The 18,763-nt window shown below is 43.7% G+C and overlaps 1 long non-coding RNA gene across 1 annotated transcript; it reads right to left on the bottom strand.

Annotated features, from left to right (window-relative positions):
* Positions 1 to 13,853: 13,853 nt before the first annotated feature.
* On the bottom strand, positions 13,854 to 17,622 carry LOC130276987 (uncharacterized). Its single transcript, XR_008845324.1, has 4 exons — positions 17,382 to 17,622; positions 17,039 to 17,281; positions 14,305 to 14,436; positions 13,854 to 14,064 (listed from the first exon to the last, which is right to left on the bottom strand). It is a non-coding gene; the product is annotated as an uncharacterized LOC130276987 (long non-coding RNA).
* Between the last annotated feature and the right edge of the window lie 1,141 nt (positions 17,623 to 18,763).

Genomic DNA, 18,763 nt, shown 5'->3' with positions numbered 1-18,763 from the left:
GCCACATGGGAACTAAAGCATTACATGATGCCAATTAAATCAATCAGTTGTTGAGACATGATACTTCCTCAAGACAGCAAGAGGCACTTTGTAGCTGCTCTTAGCTTTGGTGAATTTATGGAAGCCCCAATGGAGGAACTTTACTTTATCATCTCAAAAATCCCCTAAGGGTATGTTCACACTGGCGGATTACCTGCGGAATTCTGCTGCATATTTGCTGCAAAAAATCCGCAGCAGATTTTGCTACCATTGACTTTAATGAGTCTGCAGAAAATCTGCAATAGAGGCAGATTTACAGATTTTCCTTCGGACCCATTGAAGTTAATGGTAGCAAAATCTGCTGCAGATTTTCTGCCAGTAATCCACCCGTGTGAATGTACCCTAAGGTTGGATTTTTTTTTTAAACTGCACTGCAGTTTTTGAGCCAAAGCCAGAGGTGGATTCAGAAGGAATGGAACGTGCTCTTCTCCCAGCTAGTTCTAGCTATCGTTTGTGGTCTGAACACTTAGTCCCGCAATGATCAAAAATTTTCTACAAAAAGTGTCTACAACATGGCAAAAAATCTTTTAAAGTGACAGTGCCCATCTAAAAATTGATTTGCATTATTATATGCCAGTGAATGCTCTATGTATCCATTGGTGCACCTGTGTGAAGGCCTGTTTTTTTTTCGGAGTGAGTTGTAGTTTTTATTGCTACCATTTTGAGGTACATATGTCTTTTTAAATCCTTATCTACAGTGTTACATAGTTTATAAGGTAGAAAAAAGACAAATGCCCATCAATTTCACCCTACATCCCTACTGTGTTGATTTAGATTAAAGCAAATAAAACCTTATGAGGCTGTTGCCAAATGCCCTATACAAGTGGGAAGCATTCCTTTCCAACTCCAATTTGACAATCAGAATAAAACCCGGGATCAATGTTCTGTCTGAGAGATCTCTGTACTGCCCCCAGATATATTTATACATAGTTATTTGGTTACCCCTTAGCTATCTTTTTTCTAAACTAAATAACCCTAATTTTGATTTCCAGCTCCACTATGTATTGCTTGTACACTGGTGCCCAGTACTGTACACAGTATTCCATGTGTGGTCTGACTAGTGATTTGTACAGCGGTAGAATTATTTCCTTGTCATGGGCATCTATGCCCCTATTGATGCATCCCATTATATTATTTGCCTTGGTAGCAGCTGCCTAACATTAGTTGCTTCAATTAAATGTACTGTTGACTAAAACTAAAAGTCCTTTTCCATGTCAGTCGTCCCCAGTGTTTTCCCATTTAATGCATATTTTTATCCTGGATTTTCCTTTCCATGTGTAGAACCTTACATTTATCTGTGTTGAACCTTCTCTGCCACTGTCAGGATTCGGCAGGCTGGAGTTGGATCCTCTGTGTCAGAGAGGGATTGGCGTGGACCGTGTCGGTGGACCGGTTCTAAGTTGCTACTGGTTTTCACCAGAGCCTGCCACAAAGCGGGATGGACTTGCAGCGGCGGTAGCAACCAGGTCGTATCCACCGGCAACGGCTCAACCTCTCTGACTGCTGAGATAGGCGTGGTACAAGGGATTAGACAAGAGCAGGGTCGGACGTAGCAGAAGGTCAGGGCAGGCAGCAAGGATCGTAGTCAGGGGCAACGGCGAGAGGTCTGGAACACAGGCTAGGAACACACAAGGAACGCTTTCACTGGCACAATGGCAACAAGATCCGGCAAGGAAGTGCAGGGGAAGTGAGGTAATATAGGGAAGTGCACAGGTGATGACACTAATTAAAACCCATGCGCCAATGAGTGGTGCACCGGCCCTTTAAATCGCAAAGACCCGGCGCTCGCGCGCCCTAGGGAGCGGGGCCGCGCACGCCGGGGCAGTACAGTCTGGTAAGCGGGTCGGGATGCGCACCGCGAGCGGGCGCGTCCCGCATCGCGAATCGCATCCCGGCTAGGGACATTATCGTAGCGCACCCGGTCAGCGGGTCTGACCGGGGCGCTGTGAACAGGAGAACGCTGTGAGCGCTCCGGGGAGGAGCGGGGACCCGGAGCGCTCGGCGTAACAGTAACCCCCCCTTGGGTCTCCCCCTCTTTTTACAACCTGAGAATTTGTGGATAAGGTCCTTGTCAAGGATGTTGTCCTCGGGTTCCCATGACCTCTCCTCCGGGCCGCAATTCTCCCAATCTACAAGAATTTTTTTTTTACCTCTGACCGTCTTGGATGCCAGAATTTCTTTAACCGAGAAGATGTCAGAGGACCCGGAGACAGGAGTAGGAGCAACAACCTTAGGAGAGAAGTGGTTAAGAATGAGTGGTTTAAGGAGAGAGACATGAAAAGCATTAAGAATACGGAGAGAAGTAGGGAGAAGGAGTTTGTAGGAGACAGGGTTGATTTGGCATTTGATTTTAAAAGGACCAAGATAACGTGGTCCCAGTTTATAACTGGGGACACGAAAGCGGACATACTTGGCGGAGAGCCACACTTTGTCTCCAGGAGAAAAGACTGGAGGAGTTCTTCTTTTTTTGTCGGCATGTTTCTTCATCCGGGATGAGGCCTGTATGAGAGATTTTTGAGTCTCTTTCCAGATGGTGGAGAAGTCCCGAGTCACCTCATCAACAGCGGGCAAACCAGAAGGCATGGGAGTGGGGAGGGGGGGAAGAGGGTGACGGCCGTACACCACAAAGAATGGGGATTTAGCGGAAGACTCAGAGACTTTGAAATTGTACGAGAATTCGGCCCATGGTAGGAGATCGGCCCAGTCATCCTGGTGGGAGGAAACAAAATGTCGCAAATAGTCACAAAGAACCTGATTAACTCTTTCCACTTGCCCATTGGATTGGGGATGATAAGAAGACGAGAAGTTTAATTTGATTTTAAGCTGATTACAGAGGGCCCTCCAGAATTTCGACAAAAATTGAACGCCTCTATCCGAGACAATATGCGTAGGAAGCCTGTGAAGGCGAAAAATGTGCACAAAAAATTGTTTCGCCAACTGAGGCGCAGAAGGAAGACCTGGGAGAGGAATAAAATGTGCCATCTTGGAGAAACGATCAACGACCACCCAAATAACTGTGTTGCCATGGGATAAAGGTAAGTCTGTAATAAAGTCCATAGCAATCTGAGACCATGGTAGCTCAGGAACAGGGAGAGGATGGAGGAGACCGGCAGGCTTCTGGCGAGTAGTCTTGTCCCGGGCACAGACTGTAGAAGCCCGAACAAAATCAGCAACATCTGCTTCCAGGGTAGGCCACCAATAAAAACGAGAGATGAGCTGGACGGATTTTTTGATGCCAGCATGGCCGGCGAGGTGTGAGGAGTGTCCCCACCTGAGAATCCTGAGGCGCTGGTGTGGAGGGACGAAGGTCTTTCCTGGAGGAGTTTGTCTGATGGAAGCTGGAGAAGCGGAGATCAGACAGTCAGGAGGAATAATGTGTTGCGGGAAGGCTTCCATTTCAGAGGCATCCGAGGAACGAGTGAGAGCGTCAGCCCTAATGTTCTTGTCAGCGGGGTGAAAATGAATCTCAAAGTTAAAACGGGCAAAGAACAACGACCACCTGGCCTGGCGAGGGTTCAGCCATTGGGCAGACTGAAGATAAGAGAGATTCTTGTGATCGGTGTATATAATAACTGGGTATTTGGACCCCTCCAGCAGGTGCCTCCATTCCTCGAGAGCCAGTTTTATGGCCAGTAGTTCTCGATCACCAATGGAGTAGTTTTTCTCCGCCGGAGAGAAGGTCCTAGAAAAGAAACCACAAGTAACAGCATGTCCGGAAGAATTTTTCTGTAGGAGTACAGCTCCAGCTCCCACCAAGGAGGCGTCTACCTCCAGAGAGAAGGGTTTAGATGGATCAGGTCTGGAGAGTATGGGAGCAGAAGAAAAGGCAGTTTTGAGACGGTTGAACGCCTCTTCCGCTTGAGGAGGCCAGGACTTAGGGTTAGCGTTTTTCTTGGTTAGGGCCACAATTGGGGCCACAATAGTGGAAAAATGTGGAATAAATTGTCTGTAGTAATTGGCAAACCCCAAGAAACGTTGGATAGCTCGGAGTCCGGAGGGGCGTGGCCAATCCAACACGGCTGATAGTTTGTCCGGGTCCATTTGGAGTCCCTGGCCAGAAACTAAATATCCTAGGAAGGGAAGAGATTGACATTCAAAGAGACATTTTTCCATCTTGGCATATAACTGATTGTCCCGAAGTCTCTGAAGAACCATGCGGACATGCCGGCGGTGTTCTTCTAGGTTAGAAGAAAAAATCTAAATATCGTCCAGGTAGACCACAACACAGGTATATAATAGATCACGAATAATTTCATTTACAAAGTCCTGGAAGACAGCAGGGTCGTTGCAAAGCCCAAAAGGCATAACCAGATATTCAAAGTGTCCATCTCTGGTGTTAAACGCGGTCTTCCACTCGTCCCCTTCCCTGATGCGGATGAGATTATATGCACCTCTTAAATCCAATTTGGTAAAGATGTTGGCGCCTCGTAGGCAGTCAAAGAGTTCCGAGATAAGAGGTAGGGGATAGCGTTTTTTTATAGTGATTTTATTAAGACCGCGGTAATCAATGCATGGTCGTAAGGAGCCGTCTTTTTTGGAGACGAAGAAGAATCCAGCTCCGGCAGGGGAGGAAGACTTGCGGATAAATCCCCTTTTTAAATTTTCTTGGATGTACTCCGTCATGGCTTGTGTTTCCGGAGCAGACAGAGGATAGATTCTACCCCGGGGTGGAGTAGTACCAGGGAGGAGATCAATAGGACAGTCATAAGGCCTGTGAGGAGGCAAAGTCTCTGCTTGTTTTTTGCAAAAAACATCAGCATAGTTCAGATAGGCCTTGGGGAGACCTGGTATCGGAGGAGCCATAGGGTTTTGACTGACAGGACTGGGAGCAGACATAAGACACTTTTTGTGGCAAGTAGTACCCCAATTCTTGATTTCCCCGGTGGTCCAATTGAGGGTAGGGGAATGGCGTTGAAGCCAAGGTAGTCCAAGAAGAATTTCAGAAGTGCAATTAGAGAGGACCAGAAATTCAATCTTTTCATGATGGGGTCCAATGCACATTAAGAAGGGTTCCGTGCGGTAACGCACAGTACAGTCCAATCTTTCACCATTAACAGAGGCGATGTAGAGGGGTCTGGCAAGACTAGTCACTGGGATGTTGAACCTGTTAACGAAAGAGGCCAAAATAAAATTTCCTGCAGATCCGGAATCCAAGAAGGCCACAGCTGAGAAGGAGAAGGTAGAAGAAGAAATCCGCACAGGCACAGTAAGACGTGGAGAAGCAGAGTTCACACCTAGAGCTGTCTCACCTTTGTGGGAGTCGGAGTACGTCTTTCCTGACGTGGAGGTCGGATAGGACAATCCTTCAAGAAGTGTTCGGTACTGGCACAGTACAGGCATAGGTTCTCAATGCGGCGGCGTGTCCTCTCTTGAGGTGTCAGGCGAGACCGGTCTACTTGCATAGCCTTCACGGCGGAAGGCACAGGAACAGATTGCAGCGGACCAGAGAAGAGAGGAGCCGGGGAGAGAAACCGCCTCTTGCGAACAAAGTCCATATCCTGGCGGAGCTCCTGACGCCTTTCGGAAAAACGCATGTCAATGCGGGTGGCCAGATGAATAAGTTCATGCAGGTTAGCAGGGATTTCTCGTGCGGTCAGCACATCTTTGATGTTACTGGATAGGCCTTTTTTGAAGGTCGCGCAGAGGGCCTCGTTATTCCAGGACAATTCGGAGGCGAGAGTACGAAATTGGATGGCGTACTCACCAACAGAAGAATTACCCTGGACCAGGTTCAGCAGGGCAGTCTCGGCAGAAGAGGCTCGGGCTGGTACCTCGAAGACACTTCGAATCTCCGCGAAGAAAGAGTGTACAGAGGCAGTGACAGGATCATTGCGGTCCCAGAGCGGTGTGGCCCATGACAGGGCTTTCCCAGACAGAAGGCTGACCACGAAAGCCACCTTTGACCTTTCAGTTGGAAATTGGTCCAACATCATCTCCAAATGCAGGGAACATTGCGAGAGAAAACCACGGCAAAGTTTAGAGTCCCCATCAAACTTGTCCGGCAATGATAAACGGAGGCTGGATGCGGCCACTCGCTGCGGAGGAGGTGCAGGAGCTGGCGGAGGAGATGGTTGCTGAAGCTGTGGTAGAAGCTGCTGTAGCATCCCAGTCAGTTGAGACAGCTGGTGGCCTTGTTGCGCTATCTGTTGCGACTGCTGGGCGACCACCGTGGTAAGGTCAGTGACAACTGGCAGCGGGACCTCAGCGGGATCCATGGCCGGATCTACTGTCAGGATTCGGCAGGCTGGAGGTGGATCCTCTGTGTCAGAGAGGGATTGGCGTGGACCGTGTCGGTGGACCGGTTCTAAGTTGCTACTGGTTTTCACCAGAGCCCGCCGTAAAGCGGGATGGACTTGCAGCGGCGGTAGCAACCAGGTCGTATCCACCGGCAACGGCTCAACCTCTCTGACTGCTGAGATAGGCGCGGTACAAGGGATTAGACAAGAGCAGGGTCGGACGCAGAAGAAGGTCAGGGCAGGCAGCAAGGATCGTAGTCAGGGGCAACGGCAAGAGGTCTGGAACACAGGCTAGGAACACACAAGGAACGCTTTCACTGGCACAATGGCAACAAGATCCGGCAAGGAAGTGCAGGGGAAGTGAGGTAATATAGGGAAGTGCACAGGTGAAGACACTAATTAAAACCCATGCGCCAATCAGTGGCGCACCGGCCCTTTAAATTGCAAAGACCCGGCGCGCGCGCCCAAGGGAGCGGGGCCGCGCACGCCGGGGCAGCACAGACGGGGAGCGAGTCTGGTAAGCGGGTCAGGATGCGCACCGCGAGCGGGCGCGTCCCACATCGTGAATCGCATCCCGGCTAGGGACATTATCGCAGCGCACCCGGTCAGCGAGTCTGACCGGGCCGCTGCGAATAGGAGAACGCTGTGAGCGCTCCGGGGAGGAGCGGGGACCCGGAGCGCTCGGCGTAACAGCTACTTCTTAGCCCAAACCTCACACCTATCCAGATCCATTTGTAAAAGTGCACTGTCCTCTATTGTGTTATCCACCTTACAGAGCTTGGTATTAGGGATGTCCCGATACCGATACTGGTATTGGTATCGGGGCCAATACTAGCCATTTGCATGGTATCGTGGACTCATTTAATGTCCCCGATACCTGGTGCCGCTCTGCTGCCCCGTTCTTCCATCCTCCCGTCCACATCATAGTGTTCCATGGAGGAGCATGTGACACACACGTCACTCCTCCTCCTCCCCTGCGCCCAGCGTAACCCTACGGAGGAAGCAGAGTGACATATATGTCACATTCTCCTCCATAGGACGCCATGATGCGGTACGGAGGACTGGAGAACGGGGCAGCAGAGCTGCAGCACCAGCACCCGACAGAGGAGGTGAGCTGCTGCTGTCTAAAGGGGGGGGGGGAGTCCTGCTGCTGTCTAAAGGGGGGGCCCTGCGGCTGTCTAAAGGGGGGGCCCTCCTGCTGTCTAAAGGGGGGCCCTGCTGCTGTCTAAAGGGGGGCCCTGCTGTTGTCTAAACAGGGGGGCTGCTGTTGTTTAAATGGGGACCCACTGTTTAAAGGGGGGCTGTGGTCTACAGGGGGGCTGCAGTCTACAGGGGGGCAGCTGTCTATAGGGGGGCTGCTACTAATGACTGCCAGGAGGCTGCTGCTAATGTCTGCAAGGGGATACTACCTACTATTAAGGACAATCTTACAGCAGAGTTACCTCTAACTTGCACTAACTTGAATCTGTAGGTAGATCATGCAGGTGACCCGGTTTCTACCGCTGCTCACCATGTGGTCATCGTTCTCACCGCCAATGCAAATTCCCTGTTCTGTCCAATAGAGAAGAGAGAGGTCTTGGCTCATATTACAGCAGCCGCCTCCATTGCACAAAACAAGGAACCACATATCATACGGTAAGCAGTGCCAGAGACCGGGTCACCCTGGTGTCAGATTCCCTTTAAAATGAAAGTACTCGTACTTGATATCGGCGAGTACTAGAATTAAAGTATCTGTACTCGTACTCGGTCTTAAAAAAATGGTATCGGGACATCCCTACTTAGTATTATCTGCAAAGATTGACACTTTACTATACAATCCCTCAAAACGACATTAATAAATATATTAAAAAGTAATAGTCACCCAATGTACCTGTGACGGACTGAGCAGGGACCTCTCGGTGTCCCCCTCCGTCAAGAGCAACTTCTCCTTTCAGATGACAAGCCCCCAGCATACCACAGGCATTATCTCTAGGCAGAACTAAAGAATATTGCATCCTCGTACCCAAAGAACCAGGCAACACCAGTCTTCATGTATAAAAATCAACCTCTCTTTATTCAGGAGCAATTGTCTCCTTTTATAGGAAGGAACATCACAGGGGGAGGTGCAGTAAAGATAATACAGGTGACAGTAAGTCTGGGAGATAATCAAGTAAAGGTAATTAGCTCTCCCTATACAGTGCCTTGTGCAGAATTAGTGGCTTGTGCAGAAGGTGGACTGTATGCAGAAGGTGGACTATGAAAACATCAAATAAAGATATTTAAATAAGATATCAAACAAGGAGCTTTATGTCACTAGACAACATTAACTGAGGGGCACAAACTGTGGAAATAATGATGTCCTAAAGTCCATCAAAGTACCGGTCTTTCTTGTGCCCGCCCCTGAAGCTAGTCCGAGTTATTCTGTGTCGTTCTTCCATAGTCTATAGTCACTCTGGGGTCCAGGCAACAATAGCGAATGGTTAGGGTGACTCTAGGAACCGTCACAGTACCATTAACAGCCACCCCTTGTTTCCTATCAGTTACTTACCCACTTACACACCTTTTCCCCAAGCTTTCTAAATTTAAGTACCAACTTTTTAGGTTGCACAGTATTAAATGCTTTGGAATAATCAAGCTAAACGAATCCAGTGACTTAACCAATGTTTTTTTTTGGGGGGGGGGGGGGGGGGCTGTAGACTACCTACAATTTAACAACTTGATGTGTCTCGGAGGAGGGGGTGAGGGTGAACATGACAGAGACATAACTCCTGACCCTTGATGGCTGATACCTGAAACCTGACACCTGATGGCTAGGGTTGAGCTAGCCAAACCCAGCTAACTCAAGTTTGACCTGAATTTTGGGGTTAGCGCGGCTTGCCTAACTTAAGAGCTTTTACTTGTTTGACTCGTGCAAACCGGTAAAAGCTGCAAACCGGAGAAAGCAGGAAGAGCAGGGGGGTGGTGGTCTAATGTCAGAGTGACCAGCATATCACATGATAATCCCAGGTAATCATATAATTTGCTGGTTTTATGTGTCAATCAGCCTAAAGGCCAATAGGAGACAGCAAGGGGAGGGCAGTTTACACAACCATAAGGGCTCACACGCTGTTTTCTGCACTCAGTCTGAGGGACAATGGAGAGACCGGGATAAAGATAGGGATTAGCCCTGTGAACATTTTTTTGTAAATATTATTGGTTTAAGCAAACACCTATTACATAGTTACATAGTTACATAATTACATAGTTAGTACGGTTGAAAAAAGACACACGTCCATCAAGTTCAACTAGGAAATTGAAGGGTAGGGGTGTGGCGCGATATTGGGGAAGGGATGGGATTTTATATTTCTTCATAAGCATTACTGTTATTTTATTCCAGGAATGTATCTAACCCTGTTTTAAAGCTGTTAAATTTTCCTGCTGTGACCAGTTCCTTAGGTAGACTGTTCCATAAGTTCACAGTTCTCATGGTAAAGAAGGCGTGTCGCCCCTTGAGACTAAACCTTTTCTTCTCCAGACAGATGGAGTGCTCCCTCGTTTTTCTCCATATTTTTTGTATGGGCCATTATTATACTTATATACATTTATAATATCCCCCCTTATACATCCCTTCTCAAGACTAAACAATTGTAACTCCTTTAATTGCTCCTCATAGCTAAGATGTTCCATGCCCCATATTAGTTTAGTCGCGCGTCTCTGCACCCTTTCCAGCTCCAGTGTCCCTTTTATGGACTGGTGCCCAAAACTGAACAGCATATTCCAGGTGAGGCCGTACCAATGCTTTATAAAGGGGGAATATTATGTCCCTGTCCCTCGAGTCCATTCCTCTTTTTATACATGACAATATTCTGCCGGCTTTGGAAGCCACAGCCTGACATTGCATGCTATTCTGTAGTCTGTGATCTACAAGTACACCCAGATCCTTCTCTACCAGTGACTCTGCCAGTTTAATCCCCCCTAAGACATCCGACGCATGCAGGTTATTAGTACCCAGATGCATAACTTTACATTTATCCACATTGAACCTCATTTGCCAAGTGGATGCCCAGACACTTAGTCTATCCAAGTCATCTTGTAACCTATACACATCCTCTATAGACTGTACCATGCTACAAAGCTTGGTGTCATCTGCAAAGATAGAAACAGAGCAGTTAATGCCATCCTCTATATCATTGATAAATAAATTGAACAAATGTTCCTGTTTGGGACATAGCAGCGCCTTAACAAGGGTATACATTTTACAGGGATTAGCCCTGTGAAAACACTTTTGGAGAATATTATTGGTTTCAGCAAACATATATTGCATCTTCCTAGTTGTGCAATAGCAGCAAAGTAAAAAGGGCGAGCACTTGCCAAGGATTTGCCCTGTGAACAAATTTTTCGTGAATATTATTGGTTATATCAAACAAAATCTTTAACAATATAGTTAACCCCTTAAGGACTCAGCCCATTTTGGCCTTAAGGACTCAGACAATTAAATTTTTATGTTTTCATTTTTTCCTCCTCGCCTTCTAAAAATCATAACTCTTTTATATTTTCATCCACAGACTAATATGAGGGCTTGTTTTTTGCGCGACCAGTTGTCCTTTGTAATGACATAACTCATTATATCATAAAATGTATGGCGCAACCAAAAAACACTATTTTTGTGGGGAAATTAAAAAGAAAAACGCAATTTTGCTAATTTTGGAAGGTTTCGTTTTTACGCCGTACAATTTATGGTAAAAATTACGCGTGTTCTTTATTCTGAGGGTCAATACGATTAAAATGATACCCATTATTACATGCTTTTCTATTATTGTTGTGCTTAAAAAAAATCACAAACTTTTTAACCAAATTAGTACGTTTATAATCCTTTTAATTTGATGACCTCTAACTTTTTTATTTTTCCGTATAAGCGGCGGTATGGGGGCTCATTTTTTGCGCCATGATCTGTACTTTTTTTTGATATCACATTTGCATATAAAAAACTTTTAATACATTTTTTATAATTCTTTTTTTAATAAAATGTATTAAAAAAGTAGCAATTTTTGACTTTTTTTTTTTCGTTCACGCCGTTCACCGTACGGAATCATTAACATTTTATTTTAATTGCTCGGACATTTACGCATGCGGCGATACTAAAATATGTCTATAAAATTTATTTTTTGGGGGTAAAATAGGAAAAAACTGACGTTTTACTTTTTTATTGGGGGAGGGGATTTTTCACTTTTTTTTTACTTTTACTTTTACATTTTTTTTTTAATTTTTTTACACTTGAATAGTCCCCATAGGGGACTATTCATAGCAATACCATGATTGCTAATACTGATCTGTTCTATGTATAGGACATAGAACAGATCAGTGTTTTCGGTGATCTTCTGCTCTGGTCTGCTCGATCTCAGACCAGAGTAGAAGACGCCGGGAGCCGGAAGGAGGAAGGTGAGGGGACCTCCGTGCGGCGTTCTGAATGATCGGATCCCCGCAGCAGCGCTGCGGGCGATCCGATCATTCATTCAAATCGCGCACTGCCGCAGATGCCGGGATCTGTATTGATCCCGGCACCTGAGGGGTTAATTGCGGACGCCCGCGAGATCGCAGGCGTCGGCCATTGCCGGCGGGTCCCTGGCTGCGATCATCAGCCGTGATCAGCCGCGCATGACACGGGCATCGCTCCGATGCCCCCGGTTATGCACAGGACGTAAATGTACGTCCTGGTGCGTTAAGTACCACCGCACCAGGACGTACATTTACGTCCTGCGTCCTTAAGGGGTTAAGGAATTGTTGGTCCTAGATGCTCTGTCTTTGTTTCCCCCTTACTGATACACATATGGATAGCACGAGCCACAAGGAAGAGTTATTTCTCGGTCAGCCTTTGGAGTGTGTTGCTGAGGGGGTGGAGGAGGATGTAGTGTCTGAGCATAGCACTAGTAAGACTGGTGGTGGAAGGCATCATGGTTGATGGTTTTCTGAGCAGATCAGGAGCAAGTGACGGTTACACTGGTACTGGTTCTGAAGGCTTGAGAAAAAACATTGTAGAACAGGGGCACATTCGGGTGGTGATGTACCTAGCTATTTACAGTATCCCACCGTGTGGAAATTTTACTTGTTACTAGATGCAAGAAAGCAGGCACAATGCTGTATCTGCAGAGCAAAAGTTAGGCACAGGCTGTGTTTGGATTTAGGAATCAGGCCTCTAGAAGTTATACTTAGTCCACCAATGCCTACTATCTGGTGGCTAGTGCTAACACTACCTCATCACTGCCTGCTGGCCAGTGGCTACAGTTACCAGTTGGGGGTAGGACACTCCGTGCAGTTGTTGGTGCACAGAACAATCATTGCTCTGCAGAATTTGACTACCTCTAGCCAGGCCTGGGCCGCTTGGCTGGAAAAATTTGCCAAGCTGAAGGAAGCAATGTGTGAGCCTCCACCACCGAATGTTCGGATCCAATCTTCAATAATGGCGGACGGAGGTCCCCTCATTTGCCTCCATCTGTCTCCTTGGGTCTTCTGCTCTGGTCTGAGATTGAGCAGACCAGAGCAGAAGATTGCGGCTAATTATGCCCTATGCATAGCATTGAACAGTATTAGCAAACTGATTGCAGTAAATAGTCCCCTATGGAGACATAAAAAGTGTAAAAAAAAAAAAGAAGAAAAATCCCCTTCCCCCAATAAAATTGTAAATCGCCCCTTTTTCCCTTTACCCCCAAAAAGCGTTAAAAAAAAGATTAATAAACATATTTGGTATTGCCGCATGCGTAGATGTCCGAACTATCAAAATATAATGTATATTATCCCGTATGGTGAACGACATAAATGTAAAAAAAAAATAAAATCAAAAATTGCTGCTTTTTTTTGTCACATTTTATAAAAAAATTAAATTATAAAAAATGAGTAAAAAAGTAAAATGTAAGTAAAAGTGGAACCAATAACTACAGATTATGGTGCAAAAATTAGCCCTCATACTGCCCCATATCCGGAAAAATTTGAAAGTTATACGGTAAGTGGTCAAAATTGGGCAATTTCAAACATACTAATTTTGTTAAAATAGTTTTGGTTAAAACATTTTTAAAGCAGTACATTTATAGAAAAGCATATAACATGGGTGTCATTTTAATCATACTGACTCACAGAATAAAGAAAACATGTCATTTTTATCGTTAAGTGTACTGCTTGAAAACAAAACCTTCCAAAATTTACTAAATTACGGTTTTCTTTTAAATATCCCCACATATATACCACATATATAATATTTTTTGGTTGCGCCGTACATTTTATGGTAAAGTGAGGGATGTCATTACAAAGTAAATTTGATTACGCAAAAAACAAGCCCTCATATGGGTCTGTGGATGAAAATACAAAAGAGTTATGATTTTTAGAAGGAGAGGAGGAAAAAAACAAAAAGCAAAAATAAGATTGGCCTGGTCCTTAACGCCAAAATCATATATGTAATTATTGGGGGGCTCGGCTAAAATGAATAATACACCGGGGAGCAAACAGAGTGTATACAAAACAATTTCCAAAAAGACAACACTACACACTGTATAGTAAATGCACACCCAAACAGTAGCTCAATAATGATGTAAAAATCTATAATTTTAATAATGTAGCCATCACATACAAAACAGACATATAAAAACAAGTAGAAATGTCCTATACAAGGGACACCATGAACAAACTGTAGGAGGCCAGATGCTCTCTCTCCTGGAGCACGGATAGTTTTACAATATACAGATCAAAGTCCATAGTGCATGGTATCGATAATAAAATGTATCACTGTTGTCAGGGGAGCAAAGTGTCAACACCAAAGTAATAATTCCTGGCAACCCCGAACCTGTAATAAAATAAATCAATGAATAATTCTGGAAATTGTAAAGTGACTGGTGCCTAGGTATATACTATAGTACACACAATTAACAATGGTGCCATCCTGACACAAAACCAAGTATCAAAGTGTCTCTAAACCTGTACAATGTGGCAATTGTTAAATAAGCCCGTGTTCCACAAGACCCCATGCGTTCCGTTGCTCACGGCAGCTTCCTCAGGGGAGTGATGTCAAACCACAATAACCCACCTTTTGTATGCTTGTAACTGAGTTTCAGCTGAGGGCCTGGTAGCCAAACAATCACCCCATTACATGTGTATAACGTGACCTTATGGTGGATGTATTCACTTCCTGTAGTATCTTGTAACATCACATTCGATCCTACACATGAATAAACTCCATTAATAATCATATTCTACATATTAACATGAAACATAGTGTAAACATATCTTACAAATATTTTACTACTAATGCCAAATTGATATTAACACTACTAATTGTTGTGCAGATCATACCATGTTCTGATCACATGACCTCGCGCCACTCCTCCCACATGTGACTCCCCAGCAGTATCGTAACCTCATGCTGGTCTGTATTTGGCCAGTCTTACAATATCGCCGTTTCAGAGCGTACACCTCCTATTTCCACGGGCGCAAGTGCTCCAGCCGAATTAGCGCAAGCACATAAAGTTATTACAGACGTATCAGAAATTTACTCACGCATGCGCTTACTGTTTGTAAAGAGTGCATGGCCATCTCTCTTATGGGCAAAGCATAATATATCCATTAGAACATAGAATTTTTTTTTTTTTTTTTTTATAAATATTGCAATATCCCATGTATTTCATATAGTTACATATACCCTTGCTATAACATCCTGTTAGAACTGAACACAGAATATATATATATATATATATATATATATATATATATACCCATTACCAACTCAGTGTAATATCATGCATATTAATAAGGAAAGTCAAATGACAATGATAATAATGAAAAAAGTTAAATAGTTATCATGGACACCCAAGAGGAGGTATTGGGGGGAATTCTTGAAAGAATCATGCGATCGGTCACCTCAGCTGAACTCATTCTAAAAAGCTACCATGTGTTCTGCAATATAAAATACATACTGATTTCTCCAAACATAACAAATATATAATTATTACTATATATATATATATATATATATATATATATATATTATTTATAACAAGGGGCTGTTGTATATTCCCACCCGCCTATACACAGTAATCTGCAACCTATCACCAATATCCTAATCCTACATACAAAATAGTACTGTCACTGGTCTGCAGGCCCTATATACAGTATTACTTTCAGGGGAGTAAATATACTCCCAACCACCTATTTAGCAATGGCCCAAACGACATAGCGCCTATATCCTGTCCCTAAATGCAACTATACAAACACCTATCTCCTGGCCCTGTATACAATTAGCACAATATATACATTCCCCAAAACTTAATGCAATACCAGAAAAACACTGGGTAACACAAAATCCCACATGATATAGTAAAACAAAGTCCACGTATACATCCTTATTATGAGGGATAGACTTCAATTGGACAATATCCCCTCATGTATCCTAATAGGAGTTTCCACTTCACAATACATGGCCATTATCAGGGCATGTACCTCTCGTTACTCACCCATTGAAGAATTACATACCCTGATGATGGCCATGTATTGTGAAGTGGATACTCCTAGTAGGATATGGGGAATTTGATGTCATCATCTATGTCATTCAAGTCTCTAAAAAAGGTATTCAAATCGTCATCAGTGTCTCTCCAGATCACAAAGACGTCGTCTATATAACGCCACCGCTTTAACACTTTGTCAAAGGGGTGAGATGTATTAGATGACTCTTCCATGCCAGCCATTACAATATTGGCATACGTTGGGGCCATATTAGACCCCATTGCTGTACTCCTTAATTATATGTAGTACTTGTCCTCACAAAGAAAATAGTTACAGGTCAGAACTATTTCCACCAAACCCAGTATAAATTTCTTACAATCTGCAGAGTGTGAACTGTTGTCTAACACTTTCGTGATGCTCTGTATCCCTCTATCATGTTTGATAGAGGTATACAAGCTCACCACATCAAATGAGACTAAAGTGCAATCCTCGGGGAGCCTAACCTCTTTTAATTTTAATAAAAAATCTGAGGCGTCTCAAATATATGATGATGCACCTACTGCATATTCACGGAAGATTTTATCTACATAGATTCCTGCTGGACTAACTATCGAGTCTCAGCCCGACACAATGGGTCACCCTGGTGGATTATTCAGGTTCTTGTGAATCTTGGGCAACATATATATATAATTTGGGTCCTAGGGTGTTTAGGCAACAGAAAGATATGTAGGTCCTCATCTATCATGTCAATGGCTAAAGCATGGTCGACCAAAGTTTTTAATCTACGTTCAATCATAAATTTTGGGTCACAACTCACACACCTGTATACCTCTGAATCCTGTATCTGTCTAAATACCTCTCTCAAATAGTCAGATTTGTACATAATGACAACCGCCCTGCCTTTATCGGCAGGCATGATGGCAATGTTGTCTTTATAGACAATCTCCTGCAAAACTTTATGTTCAGATCTTGACATATTGTTAAATTGTTTATTGATAACTGCATCTTTTCTCATTTTTGAGATGTCCTTCTCCACCAATGCTATGAAAGTCTCAATCGCATCAGGTTACTGGAAGAACAAAGTAACTTTTGTTATAGAGATTCACATCTCTCAAACACAATTCACTAACATATTCATCCAATGGTTTAGTAACCCCTGCAGTATTAGTGGAGAACCACACTTTTAACTTAATACTTCTAACAAATGCAGTTAGATCAGCTTGTAATTGTACCCAATCAACAACAGGTGTCGGACAAAAAGACAAACCATGATTCAATATGTTATATTCAGATTCAGAAATTACATGAGATGATATATTTACCACAAGACTATGTTCAGTGAGAGGTCCCTCTACTTTTTGGTCCCCGTCTTGCCCCCTCTGTTGCCCCGAGTGGGTTTCTTTTCCTCTGTTATGACCACCTCTTCTTGTATGTCGCCTCCTTCTGCTGTTGTATTCCTCTCTATCCCTAAAAAACGAACCTTAGGTGCTTTATTCTGTGTTTTCCCTTTAGATGTAGATGATTTTATATCCCCTTCTGTGTCTCTGTTCCTTGCCAGTTGCAGACTTGTAATATAGAAAATAAATACTCTGGGAATTGCAGCAATGTTCACTTTAATCTCACTTGTTCAAAAAGTCATTACAACAGAGAAATGAACATATTCACCCAATGCAAGAAACAATGCAGAGATCCTCTCAGCGCGGTGTCTTAAGAGCGGTTCATCCTGAGCTTGCTGTAGTAGGATGATTCACTCCTGGCCGCATGGAGACGCTGATTCCGACGGTGTGGAAGAGCTCGCTGGCGTGCGAGCAGCTGGAGTTTCAGTTTCAGGAGTCTCCTCCCTTTCTCAACCTAACTTCCGTGAACCCATCACCTTCTACTAATACAGGTGAATTCTCGCTAGATTTCATTTCTATATAAAATAGTATAAAATCAATAAGCATATAAATATACATATAGCAATATACATACATATAAATAGTTCAGGATCACAACAGTATTTGACAAGAAAACATTAAAATTACATTGTTCATTAATGCCTTTGGTGTAACAGTATTTAAATGATGTATCCAATATACCTCCCTCTGATCTAATCTCTTTTTTATTTGATCTAAATTCGGTCCCTCAATCTCCTCCAGTATTAACCACCTCAGATCACTGGTTTGATTTTCGATAAAGTGCCTGGCAAGACTGATTTCACCATATTTTTCCTTGGCTGCATTTTCTTTTTCTTCTAACTTTTTCTTTTAAGTCCTGATGGAGCTTCTATGTTCATTTAATCTCACTTTTATTGTACGACATGTCTGTCCAACATATGACATGCCACATGGACATTTAAGCATGTAGATGTCTTGCTTAGAATTACAGGTATGAAACCCTTTGAGTTTAATTTTATTTCCTTGGGTTGGATGCGTGACATAATAATGCTACTACAGTTTTCACAGGACATACATGGAAACGTCCCTATTTTTTGTGTTTTTAAAAATTTATGTTTGGACTCTTTTTTCTCTGTAATGTCTGCTCGTATCAAATGGTTTGCTATTGATTTATTCTTTCGATAAATAAATCTTGGCTTCTGTTTAAATAAATACCCATATTTTTCATCAGCTTTTAATATACTCCAATATTTGTTCACTACTCTCCTAATTAATTTCGCATGGCCATCATAAGTTGACAGGTACGTGAAACCCCTTTTATTTTCATTCTTCTTATTTCTTTTTCTTAACGCTTCTCTAGGGATCTGTTCTACCTCTTCCCCTGCTTTTATTAGTTCCGTTTTTTCATAACCCCTTTGTGCAAATTTCTCAATTATTTTTTCCTTATTTTTCACAAACTCTTGCTCTGTACTACAGATCCTCTTTGCTCTCATCAATTGTCCTTTCGGAATCCCTTTAAATAGTTGGGGGGAATGCCCACTCTTTTTATGCAACAGGTTATTCCTGTCACTTTCTTTTGAAAATAAGGTGGTCTCAAACTTCCCATTTTTAACTCTGACCTCCACATCTAAATAATGTATGGTATTAGAATCATACTCACATGTGAACTCT

The sequence above is a fragment of the Hyla sarda genome, chromosome 6 (assembly GCF_029499605.1).
Source record: "Hyla sarda isolate aHylSar1 chromosome 6, aHylSar1.hap1, whole genome shotgun sequence".
NCBI lineage: Eukaryota > Metazoa > Chordata > Amphibia > Anura > Hylidae > Hyla > Hyla sarda.
This window is presented reverse-complemented; position numbering and strand designations above follow the sequence as displayed.